The sequence below is a fragment of the Macaca mulatta genome, chromosome 10 (assembly GCF_049350105.2).
Source record: "Macaca mulatta isolate MMU2019108-1 chromosome 10, T2T-MMU8v2.0, whole genome shotgun sequence".
NCBI classification, from domain to species: Eukaryota; Metazoa; Chordata; class Mammalia; order Primates; family Cercopithecidae; genus Macaca; species Macaca mulatta.
In genome coordinates this window covers 349,757-359,974 of record NC_133415.1, presented here as the reverse complement: position 1 = coordinate 359,974, position 10,218 = coordinate 349,757, and positions in this window count along the sequence as shown.

Below are 10,218 nucleotides of genomic sequence, written 5' to 3'. Positions count from 1 at the left end.
TGTTTAAAAGTTTGCAACAATTTGTATTGCTCTTTCATTTACAAACTACAGTAAACATTTAGTTTTTTATGTTTAATTATGAAATATATGACACCTAAGAGTCTATAAAATTTGGCTGGGCATGGTGGCTCATGTCTGTAAGCCCGGCACTTTCGGAGGCTGAGGCGGGTGGATCATTTGAGGTCAGGTGTTTAAGACCAGCCTGGCCAATGTGGTGAAACCCGTCTCTACTAAAAAAATACAAAAAGTTAGCTGAGCATCATGGCAGGCACCTGTGATCCCAGCTACTCGGGAGGCTGAGGTGGGAGAGTTGTTTGAACCCAGGAGATAGAAGTTGCAGCGAGCCGAGATCGTGCCATTACACTCTAGCCTGGGCTACATGAGCAAAACTCCGCCTCAAAAGCAAACAAACAAACAAAACTGAATGCATAATCTGATAGATTACTAATTGCGCTGTTGTCATCATGCATTAGCATCGAGTGTCTTGAAAGGCTACAATGCGCCCTTCTTTCATCACCTGGGTCTCCCTTCTTCACCCAGACATAGGACTAATGTGTTAATGTTTGTCTTGCTTTTCATAAGTTATATCATTTCTCTGTATATTATTCAGCCATGTCATATGTTATAGTTTGTGAACTGTATGTGGAATAGCAGTGTATTTTTCAGTAATTTCCTTTGTTCACTGTAATTTTTCATTGCTGATGCTTCTAACGGCAGTTCATTTTCACAGCTGTATCATATTCCACAATGTGACTATGCCAGCTTTTTTCCTTGATGGAGATGTATTTGGGTGGCTTTCAAGTGTTTTCTATGTCTACAATCACTGCCTAAATATTCTTGCCCCGTATGTGTCTCTTGGAGAAGGCAGTGCAAAGGCATTTCTGGGGCAGACATGCCTGAGAAGGCAAGTGTGAGGCCACAGAGGGGCGTGTCTAGCTTTTTATGAAATACAGTCTCTTAACGGGAGCAACAGCAGTGGATACTTTGCCAGCAGTTGATCTTTTCCACATTTTGGATTTTTGTGGCTCTGCTCAATTTGTTTCTTGAATTATTGGATGTATCCACAGTACTTTGTTTACTTATGTTTTGTAACTTTTTGCACGGGGACTTATCTTTCTTGGAATTTTAAGTGGGGAGATATTTTGAGGACAGGGTTGCATTGTTTCAGCAAAGATGTTCACTCACATGGGGTAGAGGTGAAGTTAGCAGCCGCCTGGTGCCACGTCGATTTGACCCATGCTCTCGAGGTCTTCCAGCATGAACTCCTGGAGGACTGTTTCTCATCGGTTCTCAGGGTCAGTGGTTTTCCCTCCACCCAGCACCAATGCAGGGACAGCTGCTCTCCTTGCTGCTCCTGCTCTGAGGTGGGCTTTTATTTTAAGTCTAAGATGTCAGATTTCTGACCTCATTTTGGAGAGACATCCGGTTTTGTTTCTGATGCCCCATCCTCTGTGCAACTGTCTAAACAGAAAAATAAATTCCACTTTGGTTCCCGCCAATTCCTTATCGACTGCTGTGGATTCCATCCTTCAATGCCAGCCCAGTAATGCACTTACAAAGATGCATTTTTGTAGGTTTTACCCAACATCTCAGTTGTTTTCGTTGGGAAAGCTATTTAGTGTCCCTTATGTTGAAAGTCGGAAGCGCCTGGCAGCACTATAGGTGAGAGAGCTGCTCTTCCCCCTTTTCATCATCTTCATGCTGGGTCCAGGCCTTCTTCACTCTGTGATTAAGATGCCACAATGGGCCGGGCATGGTGGCTCATGCCTGTAATCTTAGCACTTTAGGAGGCCAAGGTGGGTGAATCACCCGAGGCCAGGGGTTCAAGACCAACCTTGCCAACATGGTGAAACTCCGTCTCTACTAAGAGTACCAAAAATTAGCCCGGCATGGTGGTGGGTGCCTGTAATCCCAGCTACTCTGGAAGCTGAGGCAGGAGAATCACTTGAACCCAGGAAGTGGTGGTTGCAGTGAGCTGAGATCGCGCCATTGCACTCCAGCCTGGGCAACAGAGTGAGACTCCATCTCAAAATAAATAAATAAATAAACAAAAAAATAAATAGCTGCTATGGCCTCTGAGCTGCTTGCTCTGCCTCTGGCATCCATTCTCATGCCCCACATTAGCAGAGATGCACTCACACCCAGTGGGAAGGCAGGGCGACTGAAGGACTGTTATTATTAACAAGAAAGATAAAATAATTCTGAGGATAATGTATAATTCTGTTTCCTAGAAATATAAAAATGCTCTGATAAATTATTAGAATTAACAAAATTCAGTTTAGCACTCATGTTTCAAATGATCACCAACTTTAATATGTCAACAGTAGCAAGACTAAATAATAAGAGGGAGTGAGGGGGTTCACTCACAAGGGCCAGGCCTCTGCAGAGAGGGCAAGAAGGTCGACTCACTCTGCAGCTTCCTGGCCCATCATCATTTTCCGTGGGGAGAGGCTTATGGGGCCTGGCCCTCCCTCTCCTGCCTGGGGCCTCCAGCCTAGTCTCAGGGCTGAGCAAGGAATAAGCCCCATTTAGGTCATTTCCTCACTTGACCTTCTTCTGGACTGAAACGCATTTGCTTTCCGAGTGCTCATCAGGGAGCCGCACATGGAAGCCCTTGTTTTCTCCCCACTGCTGACTGATTCTGGGTTCGAAGATGCCCCCATTCCCCTGACTCCTTGGACACTGCATCTTTGGCTTTCACTCCAAGATTTTGACCTCAGTTAAGGGTTCAGAAACTCTCTTTTTAAACTTTATTCTCAGATTGGTTTTCTAAAAGTCTGGCCAAAAAAAAAAAAAAAAAAAAAAAAAAAGACACGTAAAGTGGGCGAGTCAAGTGTGAGTGTAAAGTTCCGAGGATGAAGCCGAGCATACACGAACCTCTGTGAGGGCGGCGTCTGTGCTCAGGAGTCATGTTCATCCCAGAGCTTCCCAGGACACAGACCTAAACAAAAGAAAAAAAAGGAGGATAACAGAAGTAAATGCTAAGATTCAACATAAAATCCCATTTTTTTGGTGAATGCGTTTTCCCCTTAATTTCTAGGCATTTGGCATCATGGAAATAGAACAGCAGCATCTTCTACCTGCATGGCTGAGCTTTTTCAGGTGGGCAGAATAAACCAGGACAGTATACAGATCATAGGGCAGGTTGGCAGGTGTGGATGGCCACAGAGGATGTGGGATGATCCTAAGGGGCCTTTCTACCATGATGTGTATGGGATGCAGGGAGGAGACAGAGAAACAGGCAGGGAGACAGGGGGCGGGGGAGAGTGGGAGAGAGAGAGAGAGAGAAAGGGGGAGATAGAGAGGGAGAAAGGGAGGGAGGGAGAGACAGAGAGAGGGAGAGAGAGAGAAAGGGATGGATAGAGGGATGGAGGGAAGGACATAGAGAGGGAGAAAGAGAGAGAGGGAGAGAGAGAGGGAGAGAGGACCAATTCACCACTTTTGTCCAAAAAACCAGGCCAAATGTCTGGAGCCCAAGCGTACCTTCTCTAAAGGGTTTTGGAGCATATTGTTTTTAATTCCCTTATTCCTGCAGCTCTTCTAGAATATGACCATCTTCTGACTGTTCTATTCTTTTCTTTCTTTTTTTCTTTTATTAAATACACTCCTATAATTTGAGCTTGTTTTCCTATCTTGTAAGCTATATCCTGGCAACATTCCAAGAATGAGTCTAATTTTATTGTTTTATTTATTTATTTAAACATTTTTCTTCTTCTTTAAGAATGATTCTAGAAGTGGAATTTCTTGCCCATGGATGCAATTGTGAGGACAATTGTAAAGCTCTTGTCCAATGCCAGTCCGGAAGACTGGTCCCGAGAAGGCTCCTTGAGCAAGAGGGGGTCTGCTGCACAGCTCCCGGTAGGCACCTGTGCCACTGATCTGGGTTGGCAAAATGCCAAGCTCCACAGGTAGCCTCACAGCCTGGGACGTGGGTGTCCTAGAACAGCCCTGAGGTCCTATTTTGCCCCTCCTGCCATTGTTCCTTCTTCCCTGATGTCATTCTGCTTCTAGGAGGACTTCCTTTAGGTTCCTGTGACCTGGCCTTCTGTTTGATTCATACTGAGCTGTCTTAGTTCATTCAGGCTGCTGTGACAAAGTGCCATAGACTGGGACGTTTATTTTAATTATTTATTATTAATTTATGTATTTATTTATTTATTTATTTATTTTGAAATGGAGCCTTGCTCTGTTGCTCAGGCTGGAGAGCAGTGGTGCGATCTCGGTTCACTGCAAGCTCCACCTCCCGAGTTCAAGTGATTTTCCTGCCTCAGCCTCCTGAGTAGCTGGGACTACAGGTGCCCACCACCATACCTGGCATTTTCTATTTTTTTTTTTGTATTTTTAGTAGAGATTTGGTTTCATCATGTTGGCCAGGATGGTCTCGATTTTTTGACCTCTTGATCCACTTGGCTTAGCCTTCCAAAGTGCTGTGATTACAGGCGTGAGCAACTGTGCCTGACCTAGACTGAGTGATTTATGAACAACGGATACTAGTTTCTCACAGTCTGGAGGCTGAGAGTCCAAGGTCAATGGAGTGGCAGACTTAGTGTCTGGCGAGTGCTGCTTTCTGCTTCATCAAAGGAACCATCTCACACCACCCTCCCACGGTTCAGGAGCAAGTCAGGTTTCCATGGTCCCTTTTACTAATCTCATTCTGGCTCCCAGAAGACAGGGGGGCGGGCCAGGGGTGGCTGCCAAGGGCTCCCAGAAGCCAGGGGGGCGGGCCGGGGGTGGCGGCTGGGAGCCCGATCGCGCGGGGTGCCTGCCCCCCCGGCGATGGGGCCCCCAGAAGCCAGGGGGGCGGGCCGGGGGTGGCGGCTGGGAGCCCGATCGCGCGGGGTGCCTGCCCCCCCGGCGATGGGGCCCCCAGAAGCCAGGGGGGCGGGCCGGGGGTGGCGGCTGGGAGCCCGATCGCGCGGGGTGCCTGCCCCCCCGGCGATGGGGCCCCCAGAAGCCAGGGGGGCGGGCCGGGGGTGGCGGCTGGGAGCCCGATCGCGCGGGGTGCCTGCCCCCCCGGCGATGGGGCCCCCAGAAGCCAGGGGGGCGGGCCGGGGGTGGCGGCTGGGAGCCCGATCGCGCGGGGTGCCTGCCCCCCCGGCGATGGGGCCCCCAGAAGCCAGGGGGGCGGGCCGGGGGTGGCGGCTGGGAGCCCGATCGCGCGGGGTGCCTGCCCCCCCGGCGATGGGGCCCCCAGAAGCCAGGGGGGCGGGCCGGGGGTGGCGGCTGGGAGCCCGATCGCGCGGGGTGCCTGCCCCCCCGGCGATGGGGCCCCCAGAAGCCAGGGGGGCGGGCCGGGGGTGGCGGCTGGGAGCCCGATCGCGCGGGGTGCCTGCCCCCCCGGCGATGGGGCCCCCAGAAGCCAGGGGGGCGGGCCGGGGGTGGCGGCTGGGAGCCCGATCGCGCGGGGTGCCTGCCCCCCCGGCGATGGGGCCCCCAGAAGCCAGGGGGGCGGGCCGGGGGTGGCGGCTGGGAGCCCGATCGCGCGGGGTGCCTGCCCCCCCGGCGATGGGGCCCCCAGAAGCCAGGGGGGCGGGCCGGGGGTGGCGGCTGGGAGCCCGATCGCGCGGGGTGCCTGCCCCCCCGGCGATGGGGCCCCCAGAAGCCAGGGGGGCGGGCCGGGGGTGGCGGCTGGGAGCCCGATCGCGCGGGGTGCCTGCCCCCCCGGCGATGGGGCCCCCAGAAGCCAGGGGGGCGGGCCGGGGGTGGCGGCTGGGAGCCCGATCGCGCGGGGTGCCTGCCCCCCCGGCGATGGGGCCCCCAGAAGCCAGGGGGGCGGGCCGGGGGTGGCGGCTGGGAGCCCGATCGCGCGGGGTGCCTGCCCCCCCGGCGATGGGGCCCCCAGAAGCCAGGGGGGCGGGCCGGGGGTGGCGGCTGGGAGCCCGATCGCGCGGGGTGCCTGCCCCCCCGGCGATGGGGCCCCCAGAAGCCAGGGGGGCGGGCCGGGGGTGGCGGCTGGGAGCCCGATCGCGCGGGGTGCCTGCCCCCCCGGCGATGGGGCCCCCAGAAGCCAGGGGGGCGGGCCGGGGGTGGCGGCTGGGAGCCCGATCGCGCGGGGTGCCTGCCCCCCCGGCGATGGGGCCCCCAGAAGCCAGGGGGGCGGGCCGGGGGTGGCGGCTGGGAGCCCGATCGCGCGGGGTGCCTGCCCCCCCGGCGATGGGGCCCCCAGAAGCCAGGGGGGCGGGCCGGGGGTGGCGGCTGGGAGCCCGATCGCGCGGGGTGCCTGCCCCCCCGGCGATGGGGCCCCCAGAAGCCAGGGGGGCGGGCCGGGGGTGGCGGCTGGGAGCCCGATCGCGCGGGGTGCCTGCCCCCCCGGCGATGGGGCCCCCAGAAGCCAGGGGGGCGGGCCGGGGGTGGCGGCTGGGAGCCCGATCGCGCGGGGTGCCTGCCCCCCCGGCGATGGGGCCCCCAGAAGCCAGGGGGGCGGGCCGGGGGTGGCGGCTGGGAGCCCGATCGCGCGGGGTGCCTGCCCCCCCGGCGATGGGGCCCCCAGAAGCCAGGGGGGCGGGCCGGGGGTGGCGGCTGGGAGCCCGATCGCGCGGGGTGCCTGCCCCCCCGGCGATGGGGCCCCCAGAAGCCAGGGGGGCGGGCCGGGGGTGGCGGCTGGGAGCCCGATCGCGCGGGGTGCCTGCCCCCCCGGCGATGGGGCCCCCAGAAGCCAGGGGGGCGGGCCGGGGGTGGCGGCTGGGAGCCCGATCGCGCGGGGTGCCTGCCCCCCCGGCGATGGGGCCCCCAGAAGCCAGGGGGGCGGGCCGGGGGTGGCGGCTGGGAGCCCGATCGCGCGGGGTGCCTGCCCCCCCGGCGATGGGGCCCCCAGAAGCCAGGGGGGCGGGCCGGGGGTGGCGGCTGGGAGCCCGATCGCGCGGGGTGCCTGCCCCCCCGGCGATGGGGCCCCCAGAAGCCAGGGGGGCGGGCCGGGGGTGGCGGCTGGGAGCCCGATCGCGCGGGGTGCCTGCCCCCCCGGCGATGGGGCCCCCAGAAGCCAGGGGGGCGGGCCGGGGGTGGCGGCTGGGAGCCCGATCGCGCGGGGTGCCTGCCCCCCCGGCGATGGGGCCCCCAGAAGCCAGGGGGGCGGGCCGGGGGTGGCGGCTGGGAGCCCGATCGCGCGGGGTGCCTGCCCCCCCGGCGATGGGGCCCCCAGAAGCCAGGGGGGCGGGCCGGGGGTGGCGGCTGGGAGCCCGATCGCGCGGGGTGCCTGCCCCCCCGGCGATGGGGCCCCCAGAAGCCAGGGGGGCGGGCCGGGGGTGGCGGCTGGGAGCCCGATCGCGCGGGGTGCCTGCCCCCCCGGCGATGGGGCCCCCAGAAGCCAGGGGGGCGGGCCGGGGGTGGCGGCTGGGAGCCCGATCGCGCGGGGTGCCTGCCCCCCCGGCGATGGGGCCCCCAGAAGCCAGGGGGGCGGGCCGGGGGTGGCGGCTGGGAGCCCGATCGCGCGGGGTGCCTGCCCCCCCGGCGATGGGGCCCCCAGAAGCCAGGGGGGCGGGCCGGGGGTGGCGGCTGGGAGCCCGATCGCGCGGGGTGCCTGCCCCCCCGGCGATGGGGCCCCCAGAAGCCAGGGGGGCGGGCCGGGGGTGGCGGCTGGGAGCCCGATCGCGCGGGGTGCCTGCCCCCCCGGCGATGGGGCCCCCAGAAGCCAGGGGGGCGGGCCGGGGGTGGCGGCTGGGAGCCCGATCGCGCGGGGTGCCTGCCCCCCCGGCGATGGGGCCCCCAGAAGCCAGGGGGGCGGGCCGGGGGTGGCGGCTGGGAGCCCGATCGCGCGGGGTGCCTGCCCCCCCGGCGATGGGGCCCCCAGAAGCCAGGGGGGCGGGCCGGGGGTGGCGGCTGGGAGCCCGATCGCGCGGGGTGCCTGCCCCCCCGGCGATGGGGCCCCCAGAAGCCAGGGGGGCGGGCCGGGGGTGGCGGCTGGGAGCCCGATCGCGCGGGGTGCCTGCCCCCCCGGCGATGGGGCCCCCAGAAGCCAGGGGGGCGGGCCGGGGGTGGCGGCTGGGAGCCCGATCGCGCGGGGTGCCTGCCCCCCCGGCGATGGGGCCCCCAGAAGCCAGGGGGGCGGGCCGGGGGTGGCGGCTGGGAGCCCGATCGCGCGGGGTGCCTGCCCCCCCGGCGATGGGGCCCCCAGAAGCCAGGGGGGCGGGCCGGGGGTGGCGGCTGGGAGCCCGATCGCGCGGGGTGCCTGCCCCCCCGGCGATGGGGCCCCCAGAAGCCAGGGGGGCGGGCCGGGGGTGGCGGCTGGGAGCCCGATCGCGCGGGGTGCCTGCCCCCCCGGCGATGGGGCCCCCAGAAGCCAGGGGGGCGGGCCGGGGGTGGCGGCTGGGAGCCCGATCGCGCGGGGTGCCTGCCCCCCCGGCGATGGGGCCCCCAGAAGCCAGGGGGGCGGGCCGGGGGTGGCGGCTGGGAGCCCGATCGCGCGGGGTGCCTGCCCCCCCGGCGATGGGGCCCCCAGAAGCCAGGGGGGCGGGCCGGGGGTGGCGGCTGGGAGCCCGATCGCGCGGGGTGCCTGCCCCCCCGGCGATGGGGCCCCCAGAAGCCAGGGGGGCGGGCCGGGGGTGGCGGCTGGGAGCCCGATCGCGCGGGGTGCCTGCCCCCCCGGCGATGGGGCCCCCAGAAGCCAGGGGGGCGGGCCGGGGGTGGCGGCTGGGAGCCCGATCGCGCGGGGTGCCTGCCCCCCCGGCGATGGGGCTCCCAGAAGCCAGGGGGGCGGGCCGGGGGTGGCGGCTGGGAGCCCGATCGCGCGGGGTGCCTGCCCCCCCGGCGATGGGGCTCCCAGAAGCCAGGGGGGCGGGCCGGGGGTGGCGGCTGGGAGCCCGATCGCGCGGGGTGCCTGCCCCCCCGGCGATGGGGCTCCCAGAAGCCAGGGGGGCGGGCCGGGGGTGGCGGCTGGGAGCCCGATCGCGCGGGGTGCCTGCCCCCCCGGCGATGGGGCTCCCAGAAGCCAGGGGGGCGGGCCGGGGGTGGCGGCTGGGAGCCCGATCGCGCGGGGTGCCTGCCCCCCCGGCGATGGGGCTCCCAGAAGCCAGGGGGGCGGGCCGGGGGTGGCGGCTGGGAGCCCGATCGCGCGGGGTGCCTGCCCCCCCGGCGATGGGGCTCCCAGAAGCCAGGGGGGCGGGCCGGGGGTGGCGGCTGGGAGCCCGATCGCGCGGGGTGCCTGCCCCCCCGGCGATGGGGCTCCCAGAAGCCAGGGGGGCGGGCCGGGGGTGGCGGCTGGGAGCCCGATCGCGCGGGGTGCCTGCCCCCCCGGCGATGGGGCTCCCAGAAGCCAGGGGGGCGGGCCGGGGGTGGCGGCTGGGAGCCCGATCGCGCGGGGTGCCTGCCCCCCCGGCGATGGGGCTCCCAGAAGCCAGGGGGGCGGGCCGGGGGTGGCGGCTGGGAGCCCGATCGCGCGGGGTGCCTGCCCCCCCGGCGATGGGGCTCCCAGAAGCCAGGGGGGCGGGCCGGGGGTGGCGGCTGGGAGCCCGATCGCGCGGGGTGCCTGCCCCCCCGGCGATGGGGCTCCCAGAAGCCAGGGGGGCGGGCCGGGGGTGGCGGCTGGGAGCCCGATCGCGCGGGGTGCCTGCCCCCCCGGCGATGGGGCTCCCAGAAGCCAGGGGGGCGGGCCGGGGGTGGCGGCTGGGAGCCCGATCGCGCGGGGTGCCTGCCCCCCCGGCGATGGGGCTCCCAGAAGCCAGGGGGGCGGGCCGGGGGTGGCGGCTGGGAGCCCGATCGCGCGGGGTGCCTGCCCCCCCGGCGATGGGGCTCCCAGAAGCCAGGGGGGCGGGCCGGGGGTGGCGGCTGGGAGCCCGATCGCGCGGGGTGCCTGCCCCCCCGGCGATGGGGCTCCCAGAAGCCAGGGGGGCGGGCCGGGGGTGGCGGCTGGGAGCCCGATCGCGCGGGGTGCCTGCCCCCCCGGCGATGGGGCTCCCAGAAGCCAGGGGGGCGGGCCGGGGGTGGCGGCTGGGAGCCCGATCGCGCGGGGTGCCTGCCCCCCCGGCGATGGGGCTCCCAGAAGCCAGGGGGGCGGGCCGGGGGTGGCGGCTGGGAGCCCGATCGCGCGGGGTGCCTGCCCCCCCGGCGATGGGGCTCCCAGAAGCCAGGGGGCGGGCCGGGGGTGGCGGCTGGGAGCCCGATCGCGCGGGGTGCCTGCCCCCCCGGCGATGGGGCTCCCAGAAGCCAGGGGGGCGGGCCGGGGGTGGCGGCTGGGAGCCCGATCGCGCGGGGTGCCTGCCCCCCCGGCGATGGGGCTCCCAGAAG